The sequence below is a fragment of the Miscanthus floridulus genome, chromosome 9 (genome assembly GCF_019320115.1).
Source record: "Miscanthus floridulus cultivar M001 chromosome 9, ASM1932011v1, whole genome shotgun sequence".
NCBI lineage: Eukaryota > Viridiplantae > Streptophyta > Magnoliopsida > Poales > Poaceae > Miscanthus > Miscanthus floridulus.
In genome coordinates this window covers 131,640,467-131,664,533 of record NC_089588.1, presented here as the reverse complement: position 1 = coordinate 131,664,533, position 24,067 = coordinate 131,640,467, and the positions used below count along the sequence as shown (strand labels likewise).

The window sequence follows — 24,067 nt, the reverse complement described above, 5'->3', positions numbered from 1 at the left end:
CCCCATTTCTAACTTGTAGATGTGCTTGTTCCTTTAAACAACAGATATATGCACTTATAACCTACAAAAAAAATATTGAAATAACAATAAGATTACACTATTTATAAAACAGAGAATTATTTATAATAGATAGAGATATTTTAAAGCACATTGGTACACTTACATCGTCATTCAAATATTTAATCGGGTCTAGAAGACATGACAATTGATCTTGATTGACAAAAAATATCATCTATCTTCACAAGTATATCAGTGGCCAAAAATGACTTTATTATTATTTGAGCACAGAAATCCTTGTCCGTCATTTTATAATCTGCAAGTAAAATAATTTTTTTTATATAACTTAAAAAATTAAACAACATTGTGATAAACTATATGTAACAATATAATTAAATACCTTGTCGAAGTTCGTCATACGTTTGGTCATTTTTTATTTGTTGTTCAATTTCTTCTGGATGCTTATTTTCAATCATGTGTTCATTTGCAGAAGATTTTTCTTCTTCTGAGTTTTGAACATTTGAATCCATAACAATACCCAAATCAGTCTGCAAATGGTAGAAAAAAACAAAATTTACAATTCATAGAGTAATATCTGCAAATATTGTGAAAAGAAACGTGAGGTATAAACATTAATTTGTCTTATGATTTATGATTTTCTTGTTTCCTTGGATTGATCCCTATAACAGACTATTTCTTTTTCAGAGAATATATATAATTACAGCTAACATCTATGCTTTGGTCATACTTGTTAATGTTTATAAATAAATCAAAATCTAAAACACTGTTGGTGCGACGTACCTAAAGTTGAACGTGGTCAGCAGCATGGCGATGCTTGCGTGGTCGGCGAGGGTGCTGATTCCCCTAGTTGTCTGTCGCTGTGTGTTTGGTTGGTGACGGTGCTAATTCCTCGCGTCGTTCGTCACTGCGCGCAGTCGGCGAGGGCGCTGATTCCCGGCGGCGTCTATTGCTGCGCTTGGGGTTGGCCGCTCTTCCCCACGTCATCTTTCGCTTCGTGCTTGTTTGGGTAGCATCCTGTCGTTCGTCGCTGCGTACGGCTGGCGAGGGCGCTGATTCCCTGCGTTGTCTGTTGCTTTTTTTCTGGTTGGAGAGCGTGCTTCCCCGTGTTCTCTTTCACTTCATGCTTGTTTGGGAAGTGTCTTGCGGGTGTGGTTGGCGAGGGCGCTGAGGCCAAAGTCAATATGAGTTATATCAAAAGAAACCATGCTAAAATTTTGATTTACTGAAAGAAGCCTCAGCTTGAGTTACCATACCAGATTAAAAAAAAGACATATTTCGCCCTATAGTGAAAATGTCACATTAAAATTAATAGACCAACCAACCACCTTAAGTAAGAGAAAGAGAACGGGCACAAGAATCTAGCACTTTGAGCAACAAGAACTACAGGCCATGCGAATCCTCTTATCTGAAAGCAAGTATACACACTGATATACGTTACTGCACACAAAAAGGAAAGGTTTACTCTATACTGCAGGAATTTTTTTGTAGCATGCCGCTAGGTTCAGGTACAGCATGCCGTTGACGAAGGCGCCGGGGGATCCTTGAAGGATAAAATTGTTGAAGCTGATTTGACGGCGCCACACCTCCAATGGCCCTCGCCTTTCTTCTGGGCAAGAAAACTCAAAACCAGAAGATGCTAGCTTTATCCAGAAATATTTCTTTTCATATCAATTAAATTGGATCGATACCACGACAATATAGTGGAGATGTTGAACTATACAAGCCTGTGCATATGTATTGGCCGAAGAAATAAGTTCATTATATCAATGGATCCTTCAAACTGATGGAATACTCTACTAAAACACTGGGCTAGATCAATGGAAGCATACGGAGATAGTATCAATCTCCTTCAGCAGGATGGGCATACACCAGTCTTTCAATCTGACCACCTTTTTCTCTGGTTTCCAAAACTTTTTTGACTTTATCCAAGTGAAGTGCTCGGGGAACTCTCTATATAAATACTTTCGTGCATCAAGATTATACATGTTTGTGCTGAAGTACTCTGTAAGCATGGACCTTTGAGAGTTAGGATTTCGCACAACATTGTTTAGATCATCCCAAACTTTGTAGGCAACTATATGCATTCCTGGAAGGTGAACTTGCATTTGTAACACAAAAGGTTATATCATACAAAGGAAAACCATATAATCTATAGATTGCCTCTATAGCTGTTATACACCTTCCATCTCTATACTGCTTAATCTCATTAATAACCAGTGGTTGCCCATCCATATTTGCCCGAGCTTGATTTATCGAAGCCGAAACACGATCGTGGCCCTTAAAGACATACTTGTATAGATACTTGGCACACTTTATGCTGCTGCAAACCTCTACATTAATATGACAATTATACCTCATTAGAAGGATTGGATTGTATGGCACAACCCATCTGTTGTCCAACCATTCCCTTCTTATTTTCACTTTTTGTCCATCATCTCTCCTTCTATAAATAGGATATGAGTTCTTTCCGTGCAGGGTGGTTTCACAAAAGTCATGGGGATAATGAAAGCGGCAATTACCATCTATCATACATGGGCACTTACGGTTGAGGACACCACATGGTCCATGCATCATATGTTTACACACAAGTATATGCAATTCTGGATATTTCTTCTTGTCAGGAAGCTCTGTCGATATATACTTGTCATAATCATCGGGAGTACGTACTTTGCTCTCGACTTCCATAACCAAAAGGAAGTGTTCATGTGGTAATCCCCTTTTCTAAAACTCAGTCACATGTGCCCAGGCAGCGACCCTGCCCAAATGATGTTTTTTAAGAAGGAAATCTTGGAGGTCTCGTAGCTTTGCTCTATAAACCCTTGCCACAATATCTGGACGATCTTGCGGCATGTCCTGGCAATAACTGTTCTACTATCTCATCCCAATATGGATTGGATGTCATTGTTACAAACAAATCTGGCTTTCCATATCGAGTAATCAGAGCCATGGCATCCATATACCTTGAGTGCACATCACGGTCACTTCCTGGGAAATCTTTTGATAGTACAATTCTACGACCAACTTGTGACGCACAAGCTTCTCCAACGGCAAGAGTGTCTAGAAGTCCCTTGTGAATATATGCGTTAAAACATTATAGGTTTTCCTTGGGTTTGAAAATAGAAAAAGCAACCTTTAACCTCGAACACTTCTAACCTGGTATAGATCAGCACGAATTAGATCTTGATGCGCCGGTTTTGAGTACCAGTCTAAATGCATCGACTCCACCTTGACATACATATCAACAGCCCATTGCTGGAAAAGCCTCCCACCATGAAAAATGACATTAAATTCTCCCTCACGAATTTGTAGCCTGAAACATAGATATCCTATAGCGCTGACATATCGCCGTGACTCTGTAATTTCTGTTCATAACAAAAAAAGATTAAATTTCATTATGTTTTGAGTTTATTGAATGGCTGAAACGTCTTAACTTCATCATTGTTGAGAAAAATCATAATATTTTAAATAGATAAACTTTTTTGCAAAGGAAATAACCTTCTTCTTCATGTACGTTCGTCTCTGAGACATTGATGATCTCAACAAGCGTTGGGCCTATATAATAAAATATAAATATAGAAGTAAGAAATTTGTAACCGGTTGTTAATGAGATTTTGAGGAAAAAATTGTTTATTGTTTATGCAAATAACAAATAAAACCACCTTTTTGTACACGCTTAGTATATTTTCTCTTCGGTTTTGATGGAGGTGAGTCTTGATATAAAATCTTCTTATCCTCCCAACCAGTTTCACCATTAGGATTCAACATAGGACATGCTAATGGATCATAACATCCATGGTATGACCTTATATAATGAGGTTGATTTTCTTTACCGTAAATGACTATGCTTCACTCAAACCTTTGTTGTGGGTCATTTCCATCAAACCATATAGTAGCCACTTGCTCCATTGCGGGCGCATTATACCTTCTTTGGTCAACAGAAATACTTGTATTTAGCTCAATAGCATAGCAATCCAAGTTGGTAAGAGTGCCAATACTCTTAAATGCTTGAACATATGAATTGTGTTGCATGATGTTTAATAGAGTGTGGATCACATTAGCATCAAGGTGTGGTGATCTATTCATCCTATGATGCATAGTCTCATCTATGTCATAAAAGTATAACTTCATGTGGTGTGGTCCCTTAGCACCGAGCATAAGTTGATCCAACATGTGATATATTTGGCCGTGAGCTTTAAATGTATAAATACCAGTACCCTTTGCTGTTGCCAAAGTACGATCAATGGAAACCCCCATACTGGTGAAAGAAAAGTGTGAATTGAAGTAACGGATGTTCCTTCTGAAATACTTTGCATCCCTACCGGTTTGACTTGTGAACAAACGACGGACCTCATCTGGGACCTCTGGTATAAATATATTAACCCATCTGTTCCGATAACAAAATGCAGGACCTTCACCTTCAAACCTCTTTGCACGACAATAGAAACAGTTATGCACTTTCTTCAAGACATGATGGGTTTCAAGAAGACCCACATACACAAAGTTATAAGGATCATGATCATTTATTCTTGTTGCAGGTTCTATAGAAAACTCGTATTGGAAATCTGCATTTGAAAATCAGATTTTTTTAGCTTGCATGAGCATCATAATAATAATAATAATAATAATAATAATAATAATAATAATAATAATAATAATAATAATAATAATAATAATAATAATAACAACAACAACAACAACAAGAATAATAATAATAATAATAATAATAATAATAATAATAATAATAATACTAATAATAATAATAATAATAGTATATATATAGCTCAACTTTAATGTTAAACATTCTAGCTTCATCATCTTCATATAAGTCAGGGGCATCTTCATATGGGTTCTGTTGATGTAAGTCATTTTTTATTGAAAAGTATTAAATTGTTACTCATTGCACATACAATGTCTTTTGGTGATTTGCAATTACACAGTATAAACTTTTCATACCTTCTATTCCATGCAATATGTCTTCCGGCTCCCAAATGTCAGAGTTGAAAGCTTGTTGATCAACTTTTTATGAGCATGGTAATTATGTTGATATACACGTTTCCCAACACCTAAAACTGATAGGATTAAGCAAATAATATTACTAACATATATACATGACATATTTGACACTACATATATAGTAATTAAATTTAATGAAATATATTCAATCAGTTAATAAAAATATATTACTATCATACCTGACATATTTACCGTTGATGCTAAGAATTTCTTGGACTTCGCGGCAACACTCAATTTAGCGCGATAACTATGTTGATATTCATGTTTTTTAGCAAGGATCTCATCCTTTTTATCACTAGACGTTGCATGCCTCTACTGTCACACCCGATTTTAAGGATAAAATGGGATGCATAATCTTATGTGCACCCAGAGATCAGTCACACACATAAACTGACAAATTATAGATAGTATCATCACAAGTGTTTATTACATCACTATAATAAGACATAGTCTTCACATAAATACAGCAAAAGTATATAGATAATTCTCTCGCGGAAGCTCCATAGCACAGGGACATCAACTGGTTGACCACAAGTCTAGTAATCCTCAGGAAAGTCGTCATTACCATAACCATCTATTACCCATCTGGGATTTTTATCTAAATAATGAAAATAAACAAGCGTAAGTACGTGTCGTACTCAACAAGTGTAACATGGGGTTCATGAGACTCAAAAGGCTTGACATAGGTTTAATAGCATTTAGCTTTTAATTGTCACAATTTTAGCATAAGAGTAGCAACAAGTTGTGTTAATCCCATAGTAAACACATGATCAATGTAAACATGAATAATGAATAGCACAAACAGATAATTCTTAGTGATCATCTATTCCATAAGGGTTCCAAGGCCGCTCGTGACCGTGAGCATAGCTGATATACCAGTTTTACACTCTGCAGAGGTTGTACACTTTCATTCTGAGTCGTGATACCCATATGCCTGGGTTTATAACACCCAAAACACTTCCAAGGTGAGCAGGTAGGGTTCACTATGAAGCCTTTCAAAGGTTCGTCTAACAAGTTAGGGTCATTAGATTCACTCGGCAAATAGATGTAGAGCCCCCCTTCCCGATGGCACAATGCTGCACAGCCTATACTCAAGGGGACACAGGCCGCACTATACCTGATTCGTCAAACCATTCTTACGCCTATAAAGGTAACCACTAACAAGCTAGAAAATGTCCTCATACTGAGCTAAAGCTAGAGCCATGTGGCCCTCACAGCTGTACTGTAAGTCCCAGATGATCACTTACGGATAAGTCCTTAGGGAGAGGAATCTAATGCATTTAGAAAGTAGCTAAACACTCCAGCCCCCTATTTCCAAGTTGCTAAAAAGTCATATTTTAATGTTTATTGCATATACCATTAGTCAAGTTACAAGATCATGGTTTAGTTGAGCACTAGCAAAGCTACCCAATGCATATCCCACATGAGACAAGGTATAACTTCAATTCTAGGGAATCCCTATCAAGGTGACACATGCAAATATGGATTAAATGTATTAAAGTTGATAGGAAACAAGGATAATCCCATGCTATACTTACCTTAAACAAAGTGTTCCTGCTAATCCTGCTCGTCAAAGTAGTACTCCTGATCGCCCACGAATTGCTCACCGTCTATACTCGATAACCATAGCAACATACAAGCATCCAGAAGCAATCATGCATAGCAAACAAAGGCTATAGATTAGAATAGTACAACAATCAACACAAAATCAAAATGAAATGTTTGTAAAACAAATCTACGTCTTGCTACAAACACACAGATGCGAAGTTCACGAAAATTGAAGCTAAAATGAAGAAATTATGAATTAAACAAGATTTCCTTTAATAAAATAATAGATTAATTCTAACCTCGAATTTTAAAAGTTCAAAACATGCTTAACAGTAGTATGAACATGTAGATTACTCAATTACGAACCTAACGCAACTTGAACGGACCAAATCGGAGTTAAAACGAAGATTCTAGGGCCAAAACAAGATCAGTGGCACTTCTGTAAATAAACAGAACTCAATTTTGATTTAAAATAAATAAAATCAAATTTTGAATTCAGGCTAGGGACTGTGGGTTTAAAATCAGCAAACTAGAGGGGCTCTTATGCAAAATTTCTAGCCGAAGGGGTATCGTGAATCTGGGGCCGTTGGATCTAATCTGGATGGCTTAGATTATATGTGGGAGAGAGAGAGCACGATCCGGTCGGCCAGAACAGTGCCGGCGCAGCGGCTTCCATGACCGGCGGTGAAGAAACTCGTTGGCGCACATGGTTAGGACCCTAGAGGCCACGACAGAGTAAACCAAGAGCTCGGGAAGCAAGAGGAGGCGATGGCGAACTCACCCAAGTAGTTTTCACGGTTGGAAACAGCTCAGAGGCGACGCAAGATGCGGCGGAGCAGATGGCGAACACGGTAGCGCTAGGTTCCGCGGCGGCACAGCGATTCGGCGAGGCGGCTATGACTCCGAAGCTTGGGATGGAGAGGCACGGCGGTGGGCACCCGGTATTTATGGCTAGGAGCAGCTTGGGGCGCAAGGCAAGGACGAGGCGTGGCGGCTGCGGACTTCTGGCGGTGGCGGAGTCCGGCGCAGAAACGAGCTAGAGGTGGGGGAAGGTGACTGACAGGCGAGACCGGCTCGTCAGCGTCATAGGACGCGGAAGAGGGGAACGGCGTGGACGCGGCTCGACTGGGCCAGCCTGCTACGACGCGGCCTGCTGAAAATGGGCCGCAGGACGGAAAGAGCGGAGCCGAGCCCACGGAATGGGTGAAGACGAGCTAGGCCAGCGGGAAAAGAAGGCCGAGCGGGAGCTGGGCTGCTCGGGCCGAAAGCAGAGAAAGGAGAAGAAAAATAATAAAACTTCTTTTCTATTTTCTTAAACACCATTTCAAATCCAATTTAAACTCAAATTCAATTCTTTTGCAAATTTCAATCAAACCAAAGCATCATAAAATAAATATGCAGTAGCATGTATGCACATACATGTATGTAGACCTATATTTGATTTTAATTTTAACAAAGTTATTATTTTTCTAAATTTAAATGCTCACAAAATGCATAATTAAATCAAATTCACCTATTTTTAAATGATGCAAATTTTAGGGTGTTACATATACCTCTCCCTGGCCATGCGCTTTTCACGAGTGTGTTGATCTTCATGAGTGCCTTGATCTAAAGGACTCAAAACAATGAAAACTACTATTCTTGCTAAAATATACAATGCCAACAATTCAAAGTGAAGAGCGGAAACCAAAAGTGGAGAGGAGAAACCCAAGCAAAATACCTATATTATCAACTTGTGAAGTCATGTCCCGTTTCCTCTTACAAGAGTTGCCTTTATTGTTCCTCTTACAAGAGTTGCCTTCATCATCAATTCTAGTATCAATTTCATCTATTTCGAAGTTTAAATCATAGATAGGTGTGCTTTCAGATGATGCAATCAATTTGGATGCAGCAGCCTCGGCCTTTAGACGAGCTCGACGTCTACATTGATACTCACGATTTTTGGTCCGGGCTTCCTCCAATTTGGATGCATCAGCCTCAGCTTTGAGACAAGCCAGATGACTACGTTGGTACTCACGAATTTTGGCCCGAGCTTGCTCTAATTTTGATGCCCTAGCCTCGTCCTTTAGATGAGTTAGATGACTACATTGATACTCACGTTTTTTGGACCGGGATTCCTCTTTCTTATTAGGAGACAATGCAGCATACCTCTCTCTACGTTGTTGTTTTTTCGTTGAGAACATAGCTCGCCAACATTTGTTTGAGATGACTCCATCCACTACGGGAAACTGGTACTTTGCCAAGTGTCTGCGGCACTCGGCAAAGCCCGAAATACACTCGGCAAAGGCTTTGCCGAGTGCCGCACTCGGCAAAGGGCACTCGGCATAGAATTAATCGGCAAAGAAGCCTTTGCCGAGTGCTTTTTGTCGGGCACTCGACAAAGCCTTTGCCGAGTGCTTTGCCGAGTGCTTTTTGTCGGGCACTCGACAAAACCTTTGCCGAGTGCTGGAAAAGCACTCGGCAAAGATTTACACTCGGCAAAATGAAAATGCGAAAAAAATCCAAAAATAATAGCAAACAAAAAATTTTCGGGGAAGGCCGCCACCGGCCAGCGCCCGTCCGTCCAGCGCCACCGGCCATCGAAGTCGCTGAATTTTTTGCACAAGATTCGCGGCTAACGCGGCCGGTGAGATTCGAACTCACGACCTCTCCCTCGCGTATTTGCTGCTCTACCACTGCACTACACCATCACTTGTGTCTAAATTCCGTTATCTATCCTCATATATTATACTAAACCGAGAGTAAATTGCTTGTTTGAGGCCCTAAACGAATTCAAATAAAAAAGTGGTCAACTATAAAGTTTCATAACTTTTCGAGATCTACAATTTTCATTTAGGAAGTTTTTCCATCCGAGGTCATTTGAAAAATTCGAATTTTAAATTTGAGAGATTCAAATGTAGTTTTGCATGATAAGATGATTTCAAATCAAAAAGTTGTCAACTACATAGTTTCATAACTTTTGGAGATCTACAATTTTCGTTTAGGAAGTTTTTCCATCCGAGGTCTTTTGAAAAATTTGAATTTTAAATTTGAGATATTCAAACGTAGTTTTGCATGATAAGATGATTTCAAATCAAAAAATTGTCAACTACATAGTTTCATAACTTTTGGAGATCTACAATTTTTGTTTAGGAAGTTTTTCCATCCGAGGTCTTTTGAAAAATTCAAATTTTAAAATTTTCAAATTCAAAGGCCATTTTTGCATGACTAGATGATTTCAAATCAAAATGTTGCCAACTACAAAATTTCATAACTTCTCAAGATCTACAAAGTTTATTTTGGTCATTTATTCATCCGACATAGTGGTAGTAACATTATTCACAAATCTTATATATCACTCTTCTACTTTCATGAAACTAATATGAGACATGAGAGAGATGTAGATTTTATGAACAACGTTATTGTCGTTTTGTCAAATGAAGAAATGACCAAAATAAACTTTGTAGATCTTGAGAAGTTATGCAACTTTGTAGTTGAAAAGTTTTTCATTTGAATTTATTTCGGGCCTCAAAAATTGCTTTGAAAAAATAATTTGCTGAGGGCCAAAAAAAATGCACACGGCAAAATACCTATTTGCCGAGTGCCAAAAAAAGGCACTCGGCAAAGACGCATTTTGCCGAGTGCCAAAAAAATGGTACTCGGCAAAATGCCTCTTTGCCGAGTGCCAAAAAAAAGGCACTCGGCAAAGACGTATTTTGCCGAGTGCCAAAAAATGGCACTCGGCAAAATACATCTTTGCCGAGTGCCAGAAAAAAGGCACTCGGCAAAGACGCATTTTGCCGAGTGCCGAAAAATGGCACTCGGCAAAATACATCTTTGCCGAGTGCAAGAAAAACACTCGGCAAAGCCATCTTTGCCGAGTGCCGAAAAAAACACTCGGCAAAGCCGTCTTTGCCGAGTGCCCGATAAAATACACTCGGCAAAGCTTCTGGCACTCGGCAAAGTGCCGGTTTCCAGTAGTGATCACTTTTGTACCTGTATTGTATCAACCTGAATATAAGGATTATTTAAACTTAAATGTTGGCAAACTCAGTGGCAGAGGACGGAAAAAATTAAGGTAGGGCAAAGTGGATAACATTGATAGCAAAATATCTCTGGTTAAAATGGTTATACACAAAATGTTGTGACCATCGAACACAAAATATTTAAGTAAAAACATTTAGGATAAATAGAATTATAGAAAAATACAATCGCTTCAAAATCAGTCCGACAAAAAAATGAAACATAACAAAAAAATGGAACAAACAAATGGAGAAAAGGTTTCAGGTTTTACTCTTGTGTTCTATGCGTCTATACCGATTGGTAGCTGAAATAGTTAACATTGAACTATCGTGCGTCCATGCCTCTGTGACGATTGCAACTGTCTTACATCTGTGCTAAACTCGGTTGATGTGGAAGTGCAGTCGCAGAGGGTTGTGGGAGTAGCCGCTAGGGGCAGTGGCTAGGTTCAAAGAATATAAAAGGAACCAAAATTCTGTCAGTTTATCAAAACTCGAAATTGGAAAGTTAATCTAAATGTTCCCTTGGTAAATTTCTCACATATTAACAAAACCAGTACAATCTTTGAATGTGGTTTTTATAATAAGAAAATCTCTTAAAAAGGAAACCCCCATATTGGGGTAAATCATCTCAAATCATAAACCCCTAGATTGGAGCACTATTTTCCTATGGTCGATATTGAATGTGATGTTTAATAACAAAAAAACACATGGTATGCATCTCCTCATTGCATGTGGAAAGCTAGTTCTCATAAGAAGGGCTGTAGAGGAAGTACCGGTAGATTAGCAATACCTGAGCAGAAACCAAACAAGGCCATCAATTGTAGTGGCTATTAAGCTGCAATTTCTACATTACTGAAAACCATTGTTTGTCCATCCTAGCAGTCGGTGTGGCAATCACCTGAATACTGAAGAGCAACACAATGCTTTCGATTATTCATAGCCAAAAAGCGAACAAGCAATCAGAGATGCCAGTAAATTTAGATGTTCTAGAAACTCAAAACAATCAATACGACATGGCTGAGGAGGAGGAGATCCAGATGTGAGACATACCGATGGAGTTATGGGTTGTCGTCCTCAATCCTACGTCCTACCCCACCTTCTGCCTACTCCTAGGGCCCTTAAGATGCCTGCAGCCATCAAAGCCATGCCGATGGAAGGTGTGAGGGCGTGGACACAGCGAGGCGGCACCACAGGGATCACCGCGGTGGTGGCGCTAGTGCGCCGCGGCCCAGTCACGGCGCGGACGGAGGCACGGAGCCTCGTCAGGGGTGGAGTAGAAAAGTGCGGGGTTGGGGAAGAAGATGCGGCGGCAGCGACCATCTACCTGTGCACCAGGAGCGGCGTCCGTCGTCCTCGTCCGTGCCGGCAGACGCGTCCGCTGGGCTGGTTGATGCCGCGGCGCCTCTAGTAGCAGGATCTGATCATCTACCTGTGCACCAGGAGCGGCGTCCGTCGTCCTCGTCCGTGCCGATAGGCGCGTCCAGCCGCGGGCAGGGCCTAGCGGCGAAACCGGTCGCGGTGCAGGTGTTGGTGCCGGAGTCCGGCGACGACTAAACCGCCAGTGCACAGAGCCGCCGCCCAAGCCACGGCGAAGACGCGGGCATGTCCCAGCCGTCGAACGGCGGCGAACCGGTCGAGAGGCGGAACCGCCGACTGCGAGTCGTGCCTCGACTGCGAGTCGCGCGGGGAGGCGTCTGGACTGCAAGAGTGTTTGTTTTCTTTTTTGATGGATGATGAAGCGGCGGGTAGGTTCGCAGCGCGTAGGGAAATTTCGGAGCGGAGGGGAGATCGGCAACAGCGAAGCGTGTTTTGTCACATAGGTATCGTTCTTTTGGTCTTCGGGGCCACCTGTCAGAGGGTGTAGATTGTAGGTGGGTAGGAGACTTTCCTGGTAACAAGTATTTTCTAATTCCTATGCTCATTTATAGTATAGATAATAATGGCAATTTGGAATTGAAACAAAACATGTAGCTCACTTTGTTCATAAAGGCTGTATGGATTGACTGGCTTCTGTCGTGGGTATATGTTGTGTGTGTACCCTCTTATTATCTTGGTCATGTTTTCACTTAACCATATATATATGGTTCCCGCCTTTGGCCCTTGTCTCAGTGCTAGTCACTGCGTGTAGTACAGGCTCTAGTAAACTATGTTTTTATTTATGTGCAGTTCAACTTCAATAGTTAGCATTGATAAACACTTGGGGTAATAGCTTTTATGTTAAGTGCATGAGGCATATATGTAAAATGCAAAAAAAATGATTGTAACACCCCAGCCCATTAGTAGCAGTAGTTGTGAAGTTGGCCCAAGTGGCTTATGTGTGGCTGTGGTTGGTGGGTTTAGTACCACCTTGGTAGTTTAGAAGGGTGAGGGCCAGCTTATAAGCCGTCGTTCCAAATGTAGCACCTCTAGGCTAACCCTTTTACACGAAGCGAGGACGAAAGTGTAAGAGAGGTGCTACATGTATGCAGGCACGTTCTACATGCGGAGCTGGGCTATATAAGCAATTTTTGGAGATGCGGGGCGTTATAGATGGTATTCGGAGCATCAACCCTTGCTGCATGTGCCCGTAGAGGGGTGTACCAAGGGGTGGTCCCTGGACATCTGCCACATATATTGTGGTGAGCTACCAAGGGCGTCAGCCCTTAAGGGGGGTGTAATTGGTAGGTTTAGTTACCACCTTGGTAGTTTAGGACTTATAAGCCTTGTTGTTCCAAATGTAGCATTCCTGGGTTAACCCTTTTACATGAAGCGAGGACGAAAGTATAAGAGCAGTGCTACGTGTATGCAAGCCCGTTCCACGTGCGTTCTTGGCCATATAAGCAGTTTTTGGACACGGGGTGTTACAATGATGCACAGGATCGCATGATATGCTAGCTAATATTTTAATAGGTTTCGAATATTTGTTAGATTTAAACACAAAACAAAATTGGTATCGAGAACAAAAATGTATAGATTGAGTACAGAAAGGGATAAGCTTGTTATGGTACTAAATCAAGCAATTTACTTCATCTTTTTCATGCTAGAAGGGGAAGGAAGCGTTCTCTTATTATGCACAAGAAAAGGAGGAGGATACTGCCATTTGTTCCATCTCAAGATGGAGCTAGAGGACTAAAACAAAGTTCTCTAGCCACTACTTTAATGTCTTCAAAAACAGAGTTCAGTAATGAACTGAGTTACATGCCTAATATGGCTCCTAGATCTTCCAATCTAGCAAGATTGGAGGCAGGCGATATGCAGGTTAGCAGTTTTTTCACCTGAAATTATATTATAACCATTTCGTGTTTTGTTGTTCTAATTTTGGTCTCCTCGAATATCAAGGTTCTTTCCAAAGAGGATAAGGAAAGTATAGAGCTGTGCAGAACCATGCAACAAAGAGGTGAATGGCCTCCACTTCTCATGGTCTTTGATTCCCATGAAGGGTACTATCTTGAACTCACTACACTCAGTTATTTACTTATTCAAAATTTGTCTATTTAATTTAGTTTGCGGTGTTGCTCCCCAACTTTGCTATTCGTGTGCATGCCAACGAAACTTGTGTGTGCAACATTGTCATTAGTCTCCTAGTGTCAAACACTATACACACAAATTGTGGGAGCAAAACAGTGGACTCTATGGCATACAAACACTTTTCCCTTTACATTTTAAGTACACAGAAATGGTAGTTATGCATATATATTTCCAGTTTCACTGTGCAGGCTGATGTGTCGATATCAAGGATATGATCTTCCTCGCCGAATATGCCGGGGACGTTGATTATCTGGAGAACAGAGCAAATGATGATTGCGACTGTATTATGACGCTCCGCCTACCAGCTGAACCTTCCCAAAGGTTGATCATTTGCCCTGACAAGCAGGGGAACATTTCTCGATTTAGCAGTGGCATCGACAACCATACACTACAAGTTGTATGTTTTGTATCCATAAGTTCGATTTGCAACCGTTGTACTGTGTTTTCACCTCAAAGAAAGGATGCGTGTATTCTAACATTGAAACTATTGCAGGGATGGAAGAAGAAGCAAATGTCATGTGTGTGCGGTATGACATCGATTGGGAGACCCATGCCTTCTTGATGGCAATCGTAATATAGCTTGTGGGGAAAAGCTATATTACAATTACAATGGGTACGAGCATGCGTATCCTAACCACCATTTCCTCTAACCTAACCTCAACAGTTTTGACCTGACGGGAAGTAAAGGAGGCTGGGCGAAATAGCACTTTGCCACCGAAATCCAATAACGTATACTGCCCCATGGTATGAATGACAGCTTTTAACCCAATTTTCTAAAGAGATCCTAATGATAGAAGTTGATGAGTGCTTAGTGAAGTAGTACCCTGATTAAGTTATAGGCGCCAAGAGGAATCATCATTGTCCCTGGTCTTAAGATGCATCTTAACATTCATATTCTTTTATTCTAGCGATTTCTACCCCTTTTGTGAGAGAACATAGTTGTCTATGTGTCTCCTATTTATAAGAATGTCGGAAAAAAAAGAAAAATATTGTCGTAGAGTTAATTGTTGGGTTGTTGCAGGTTAAAGGTACATTTTGAATGGTGAGAAATGGATGGGTGGTAATTTACTTCATCTTTCTGAGATGCTAGAAGGACGAGGATACTACAATTTGTTCCATCTGAAATGCAGCTAGAAGACAAAAACAACTAGCGTCTCTGGCCACTGCCTAGACTACCTCCATAATAGAGTTCAGTAATGAAGTAACTTACATGCCTAATATGGCTCCTAGATCTTCCAATGTGGCAAGATTGGAGGTTGGCGGTATGGAGATTAGAAAATCTTTTCACATGAAATTCGGTTATAACCATTTGCTGTTTTGTTGTTCTAACTTTGCACTCCTTGACTTTCAAAGTTCTACACAAAGAGGATAAGGAAAGTATAGAGCTATGCAGAACCATGCAAAGAAGAGGCGAGTTTCTGCCACTTCTCGTGGTCTTTGATTCCCAGGATGGGTACTATATTGAACTCAATGCACTCAATTATTTACTTATTCAAATCTTGTCTATTTAATTCAGAGTTTGCGATGTTGCTCCCCAACTTTGCTATTCGTGTGCATGCCACTGGAACTTGTGCGTGCAACACTGCCCGCAGCATTCTAGTGTCATACACTATACACACAAATTGCAACAGCAAAATTGTGGACTCTATTGCGTACAAAACCACACTTTTTTGTTCGTTAGAAATGACACATGCATATATATTTCTAGTTTCGTTGTGCAGTCTGATGGCAACATAAAGGATATGACCTTCCTAGCTTAATATTCAGGGGACGTTGGTTATCTAGACGACAGAGCAAACGATGATTGCGACTATCTTATGACGCCCCTCCTGCCAGCTAATCCTTCCCAAAGTCTAGTCATTTTCCCTGACAAGCGGGGGAACATTTCCTACTTTCCAGTGGCATCATTAACAACACACCATAAGTTGTTTGTTTTGTACCCATAATTTTAGTTTGCAACTATTGTACTATGTTGTCACCTCAAAGAAAGGATGTGTGTATTCCAACTTTAAAACTGTGAAACTGTTACAGGGAAGGTAAGAAAAAGCAAAATGTCATGTGTGCTATGACATCGATGGGGGAGAGACATGTCTTGTTGGTGGCCTGTCGTTATATAGCTTGTGGTGAAAAGCTATATTACGGTTACAAACTGTATGAGCACGCAGATCCCACACACCATTTACTCTACCCTAACCCCAATACAGCTCTACAACCCAAGAGATCCTAATGATAGAAATTGTTAAGTGCTTAGTGAAGTAGTACCCTAATTCATTTATAGGCTCCAAGAGGAATCATAATTGTCCCTGCTCTCAACATGCATCTTAACATTCATATTCTTTTTATTGTAGCGATTCCTACCCATTTTGTGAGAGTACGTAGCTGTCTGTGTGTCTCCTATTTATAAGAATGTTGGAAAAACAAGAAAAATGTTGTTGTAGAGTTAAGTGTTGGGTTGTTGCTGGTTAAAGCAACATTTCGAATGATGAGAAATGGATGGATGGTAATTTACTTCATCTTTCTGAGCTGCTAGATGGCAAAGGAAGCGTTCTCTTGTTATGCACAAGAAGAGGAGGAGGATACTGCCATTTTTTCATCTGAAGATGCAGCTAGAAGACAAAAACAACTGGCGTCTCTCGCCACTGCCTTGACTACCTCCATAACAGAGTTCAGTAATGAACTAACTTACATGCCTAATATGGTTCCTAGATCCTCCAATGTGGCAAGGAGGTTGGCGGTATGGAGGTCAGAAAATCTTTTCACATGAAATTCTGTTATAACCATTTGGTGTTTTGTTGTTCTAATTTTGCTCTCCATGACTTTCAAAGTTCTGCACAAAGAGGATAAGAAAAGTATAGAGCTATGCAGAACCATGCAAAAAAGAGGTGACTTTACGCACTTCTCGTGGTCTTTGATTCCCAGGTAGAGGGTACAATCTTGAACTCACTACACTCAGTTATTTACTTATTGAAAACTTGTCTATTTAATTCAAAGTGCATGCCACTGGAACTTGTGTGAGCAACACTGCCCGCAGCATTCCGGTGTCATACACTATACACACAAATTGTGAGAGCAAAATTGTGGACTCTATTGCGTACACAGCCACACTTTTTCGTTCATTAGAAATGACACATGCATATATATTTCAAGTTTCACTGTGCAGGCTGATGGCAACATAAAGGATATGACCTTCCTAGCTTAATATTCTGGGGACGTTGGTTATCTAGAGGACAGAGCAAACGATGATTGCGACTATCTTATGATGCTCCTCTTGCCAGCTAATTCTTCCCAAAGTCTAGTCATTTTCCCTGACAAGCGGGGGAACATTTCCTACTTTTTAGTGGCATCATTAACAACACACCGTAAGTTGTTTATTTTGTACCCATAATTTTAGTTTGCAACTATTGTACTATGTTGTCACCTCAAAGAAAGGATGTGTGTATTCCAACTTTAAAACTGTGAAACTGTTACAGGGATGGTAAGAAGAAGCAAAATGTCATGTGTGATATGACATCGATGGGGGACAGCCATGTCTTGTTGGTTGCCTGTCGTTATATAGCTTGTGGTGGAAAGCTATATTACGGTTACAAACTGCATGAGCACGCGGATCCCACACGTCATTTACTCTACCCTAACCCCAATAGTTCTGACCTAACAAGCAGTAAAGGAGGCTTGGTGATATACAGCTCTGCAACCCAAGAGATCCTAATGACAGAAATTGTTAAGTACTTAGTGAAGTAGTACCCTAATTCATTTATAGGCGCCAAGAGGAATCATAATTGTCCCTACTCTCAAGATGCATCTTAACATTCATATTATTTTTATTGTAGCGATTCCTACCCATTTTGTAAGAGTACATAGCTGTCTGTGTGTCTCCTATTTATAAGAATGTTGGAAAAACAAGAAAAATGTTGTTGTAGAGTTAAATGTTGGGTTGTTGCTGGTTAAAGCTACATTTCGAATGGTGAGAAATGGATGGATGGTAATTTACTTCATCTTTCTGAGATGCTAGAAGGCAAAGGAAGCGTTCTCTTGTTATGCACAAGAAGAGGAGGATACTGCCATTTGTTCCATCTGAAGATGCAGCTAGAAGACAAAAACAACTGGCATCTCTGGCCACTGCCTAGACTACCTCCATAACAGAGTTCAGTAATGAACTGACTTACATGCCTAATATGGATCCTAGATCTTCCAATCTGGCAAGATTGGAGGTAGGCAGTATGCAGGTTAGAAAATCTTTTCACACGAAATTCTGTTATAACCATTTTGAGTTTTGTTGTTCTAATTTTGCTCTCCTGGTCTTTCAAGGTTCTTCACAAAGAGGATAAGGAAAGTATAGAGCTATGCAGAACCATGCAAAAAAAGAGGTGAGTTTCCCCCACTTCTCGTGGTCTTTGATTCCTAGGAAGGGTACTATTTTGAACTCACTACACTCAGTTATTTACTTATTGGAAACTTTACTATTTAATTCAGAGTTTGCGATGTTGCTCCCCGACTTTGCTATTCGTGTGCATGCCACTGGAACTTGTGTGTGCAACACTGCCCGCAGCATTCCAGTGTCACACACTATACACACAAATTGTGAGAGCAAAATAGTGGACTATATTGCATACACTCACACTTTTTCCTTCATCAGAAATGACACATGCATATATATTTCTAGTTTCACTGTGCAGGCTGATGGCAACATAAAGGATATGACCTTCCTAGCAAAATATTCTAGGAATGTTGGTTATCTAGAGAAAAGAGCAAACGATGATTGTGATTGTCTTATGATGCTCCTCCTGCCAGCTAATCCTTCCCAAAGTCTAGTCATTTAACTTGAAAAGCGGGGAACATTTCCTGCTTTTCAGTGGCATCAATAACAACACACCGTAAGTTGTTTGTTTTGGACCCATATTTGAATTTGAAACTATTGTCCTATGTTGTCACCTCAAAGAAAGGACATGTGTCTTCTAACTTCAAAACTATGAAACAGTTACAAGTGTGTGTGATATGACATCGATGGGGGAGAGCCATGTCTTGTTGGTGGCCTATCATGATATAGCTTGTGGTGAAAAGTTAAATTACGATTACAATGGTATGAGCATGTGGATCCCACACACCATTTCCTCTAACCTAACGCCAATAGTTCTGACCTGACAAGTAGTAAAGGAGGCTTGGTGAAATATAGCTTTGCCACCAAAGAGATCCTAATGATAGAAATTGATAAGTGCTTAGTGAAGTAGTACCCTAATTCAGTTATAGGCGCCAAGAGGAATCATAATTGTCCCTGCTCTCAAGATGCATCTTAACATTCATATTTTTTTATTGTAGCGATTCCTACCCATTTTGTGAGAGTACGTAGCTATCTGTCTGTCTCCTATTTATAAGAATGTTGGAAAAAGAAGAAAAATGTTGTTGTAGGGTTAATTGTTGGGTTGTTGCTGGTTAAAGGTACATTTCGAAGGGTGAGAAATGGATGGATGGTAATTTACTTCATCTTTCTGAGATGCTAGAAGGCAAAGGTAGCGTTCTCTTGTTATGCACAAGAAGAGGAGGAGGATACTCCCATTTGTTCCATCTGAAGATGTAGGTAGAAGACAAAAACAACTGGCGTCTCTGGCCACTGCGTTGACTACTTCCATAACATAGTTCAGTAATGAACTAACTTACATGCCTAATATGGCTCCTAGATCTTCCAATCTGGCAAGGTATGAAGGTTAAAAAATCTTTTCACATGAAATTCTGTTATAACCTTTTGGTGTTTTGTTGTTCTAATTTTGCTCTCCTGGTCTTTCAAGGTTCCGCACAAAGAGGATAAGGTATAGAGCTATGCAGAACCATACAAAAAAGAGGCGAATTTCCTCCACTTCTCGTGGTCTTTGATTCCTAGGAAGGGTACTACCTTGAACTCACTACACTCAGATATTTACTTATTGGAAACTTGTCTGTTTAATTCAGAGTTTGTAGTGTTGCTCCCCAACTTTGCTATTTGTGTGCATGCCACTCGAACTTGTGCATGCAACACTGCCCGTAGCATTCCAGTGTCATACACTATAGACACAAATTGTGAGAGCAAAATAGTGGACTCTATTGCGTACACACACATGCACTTCTTCGTTCATCAGAAATAACACATGCATATATATTTCCAGTTTCACTGTGCAGGCTGATGGCAACATAAAGGATATGATCTTCCTAGCTTAATATTCTGGGGACGTTGGTTATCTAGAGGATAGAGCAAACGATGATTGCGACTATCTTATGACTCTCCTCCTGCATGCTAATCCTTCCCAAAGTCTAGTCATTTTCGCTGACAAGCGGGGGAACATTTCCCGCTTTTTCAGTGGCATCAATAACAACACACCGTAAGTTGTTTGTTTTGTACCCATAATTTTAGTTTGCAACTATTGTACTATATTGTCACCTCAAAGAAAGGATGTGTGTATTCCAACTTTAAAACTATGAAACTATTACAGGGATGGTAAGAAGAAGCAAAATGTCAAGTGTGATATGACATCGATGGGGGACAGCCATGTCTTGTTGGTGGCCTGTCATGATATAGCTTGTGGTGAAAAGCTATATTACGGTTACAAATTGTATGAGCATGCGGATCCCACACACCATTTACTCTAACCTAACCCCAATAGTTCTGACCTGACAAGTAGTAAAAGAGGCTTGGTGAAATACAGCTCCGCAACCCAAGAGATCCTAATGATAGAAATTGGTAAGTGCTTAGTGAAGTAGTACCCTAATTCGGTTATTGGTGCCAAGAGGAATCATGATTGTCCCTGCTCTCAAGATGCATCTTAACATTCATATTCTTTTTTTTGTAGCGATTCCTACCCATTTTGAGAGAGCACACAGCTGTCTGTGTGTATCCTATTTATAAGAATGTTGGAAAAAGAAGAAAAATGTTGTTGTAGAGTTAACTGTTGGGTTGTTGCTGGTTAAAGCTACATTTCGAATGGTGAGAAATGGATGGATGGTAATTTACTTCATCTTTCTGATATGCTAGAAGGCAAAGGAAGCGTTCTCTTGTTATGCACAAGAAGAGGAGGAGGATACTGCCATTTGTTCCATCTGAAGATGCAGCTAGAAGACAAAAACAACTGGCGTCTCTAGCCACTGCCTTGACTACTTCCAAAACAGAGGTCAGTAATGAACTGACTTACATGCCAAATATTGCTCCTAGATCTTCCAATGTGGCAAGATTGGAGGTAGGTGGTATGCAGGTTAGAAAATCTTTTCACTTGAAATTCTTCTATAACCATTTGGTGTTTTGTTGTTCTAATTTTGCTCTCCTTGACTTTCAAGGTTCTGCACTAAGAGGATAAGGAAAGTATAGAGCTTTGCAGAACCATGCAAAAAAGATGTGAATTTCCTCCACTTCTCGTGGTCTTTGATTCCCAGCAAGGGTACTATCTTAAACTCACTGCACTGAGTTATTTACTTATTGAAAACTTGTTTATTTAATTCAGAGTTTGTGGTGTTGCTCCCCAACTTTGCTTTTGTGTGCATGCCACTGGAACTTGTGTGTGCAACACTGCCCACAACGTTCCAGTGTCACACACTATACACACAAATTGTGAGAGCAAAACAATGGACTCTATTGCATACACACACACTTTTTCCTTTACATTTTTAGTCAGAAATGACACATGCATATATATTTCTGGTTTCACTGTGAATGCTAATGGCAACATAAAGGATATGACCTTCCTAGCTGAATATTCTAGGGACGTTGATTATCTAGAGAACCGAGCAAATGATGATTCCAACTGTCTTATGACGCCCCTCCTGCCCGCTAATCCTTCCCAAAGTCTTGTCATTTTCCCTGACAAGCAGGGGAACATTTCTTGCTTTTTCAGTGGCATCAATAACCACACACCGTAAGTTGTTTGTTATGTACCCGTAAGTTTAGTTTTCAAGTATTGTAGTGTGTTGCCACCCTAAAGAAAGGATGTGTGTATTCTAACTTTGAAACTGTGGAACTATTACAGGGATGGTAAGAAGAATCAAAATGTCAAGTGTGTGCGATATGACATTGATGGGGGAGAGCCATGTTTTGTTGGTGGACTGTTGTGATATAGCTTGTGGTGAAAAGCTATATTACGATTACAATGGGTATGAGCATGCGGATCCCACACACCATTTCATATAACCTAACCCCAATAGTTCTAACCTGACCATTAGTAAAGGAAGCTTGGAGAAATACAACTTTGCCACCCAAGAGATCCTAACGATAGAAATTGATAATTGCTTAGTGAAGTAGTACCCTCATTCAGTTATAGGAGCCAAGAGGAATCATCATTGTTCCTGCTCTCAAGATGAATCCGAATATTCATGTTCTTTTTATTCTATTGATTCGTACACCTTTTATGAGAGTACAAAGTTGTCTATGTGTCTCCTATTTATAAGAATGTTGGAAAAAGAAGAAAAATGATGTCGTGGAGTCAATTGTTGGGTTGATGTTGGTTAAAGGTACATTTCGAATGGTGAGAAATGGATGTATGGTAATTTACTTCATCTTTTTGGGATTCAAGACGGCAAATGAAGTGTTCTCTTGTTATGCACAAGAAGAGGGGGAGGATACTGCCATTTGTTCCATCTGAAGATGAAGCTAGAAGATTAAAACAACTGGTGTCTCTGGCCATTGCCTTGACTACTTCCAAAATAGTGTTCAGTAATGAACTGACTTACATGCCAAATATGGCTCCTAGATCTTCCAATGTGGCAAGAATGGATGTAGGAGGTATGTAGGTTAGAAAATCTTTTCACTTGAAATTCTGTTATAACCATTTGGTGTTGTGTTCATCTAATTTTGCTCTCCTTGACTTTCAAGGTTCTGCACAAAGACGATAAGCAAAGTATAGAGCAATGCTGAACCATGAAAAAAGATGTGAATTTCCTCCACTTCTTGTGGTCTTTGGTTCCCAGGTAGGGTACTATCTTGAACTCACTACACTCAGTTATTTACTTATTGGAAACTTGTCCATTTAATTCAGAGTTTGCGGTGTTGCACCTCAACTTTGCTATTCATGTGCATGCCACTGGAACTTGTGTGTGCAACACTGACCACGGCGTTCCAGTATCTCGCACTATACAAACAAATTGTGAGTGCAAAATAGTGGACTCCAATGCGTAAACACACACTTTTTCCTTTACATTTTTAGTCAGAAATGACACATGCATATATATTTATAGTTTCACTATGCAGGCTGATGGCAACATAAAGGATATGACCTTCCTAACTGAATATTCTGGGGACATTGATTATCTAGAGAACAGAGCAAACGATGAATGCGACTGTCTTATGACGCTCCTCCTGCTAATCCTTCCCAAAGTCTGGTCATTTGCCTTGACAAGCGGGGGAACAGTTTCCGCTTTTTCAGTTGCATCTGGCATCTCTAGCCACTGCCTTGACTACTTCCAAAACAGAGTTCAGTAATGAAGTGACTTACATGCCAAATATGGCTCCTAGATCTTCCAATGTGGCAAGATTGGAGGTAGGCAGTATGCAGGTTAGCAATCTTTTCACTTGAAATTATGTTATAACCATTTGGTGTTTTGTTGTTCTAATTTTACTCTCCTCAACTTTCAAAGTTCTTCTGTTACAACCCAAGCGTCACAAAAGCCCAAGATGTTATTAACATCCCTTCCCACATGCCAGAACATGAAAGCTCAGCATCAAAACACCATCATCAAAGTAAAACACGGAAGCAACAACAAGAACAAACCATGATTAAGATAGGTTCCAACACAAATGTTTTAATTAAACCATGAAGGGTCAGCATGACTGATAAACTAAGTTTATTACAACAAGCCAAAAGCATCGTTATTGACACTAAGTGTGGGTGAAACAGTGAAGATGTGTTGCTAATCACGTCCCCTCAAGCAAAGCATCCAATCAAGCACCTAGAAAGATAAGACGGGTGAGAATAAATCTCAGCAAGCAAACTGCTTGAACATGTCATTCAAACTACAAGATAATTAGACAT

At 40.1% G+C, this 24,067-nt stretch overlaps 4 pseudogenes; all 4 read left to right on the top strand.

Moving 5' to 3' along the window:
- Nucleotides 1–11,724: 11,724 nt before the first annotated feature.
- On the top strand, nucleotides 11,725–14,737 carry LOC136480956 (probable Histone-lysine N-methyltransferase ATXR5; annotated as a pseudogene).
- Nucleotides 14,738–14,874: 137 nt separating this feature from the next.
- Nucleotides 14,875–16,314, top strand: LOC136480955 (probable Histone-lysine N-methyltransferase ATXR5; annotated as a pseudogene).
- LOC136480954 (uncharacterized) lies at nucleotides 16,314–20,702 on the top strand (annotated as a pseudogene).
- A 78-nt stretch (nucleotides 20,703–20,780) lies between these two features.
- On the top strand, nucleotides 20,781–22,230 carry LOC136480953 (probable Histone-lysine N-methyltransferase ATXR5; annotated as a pseudogene).
- The last annotated feature ends 1,837 nt before the right edge of the window (nucleotides 22,231–24,067 follow it).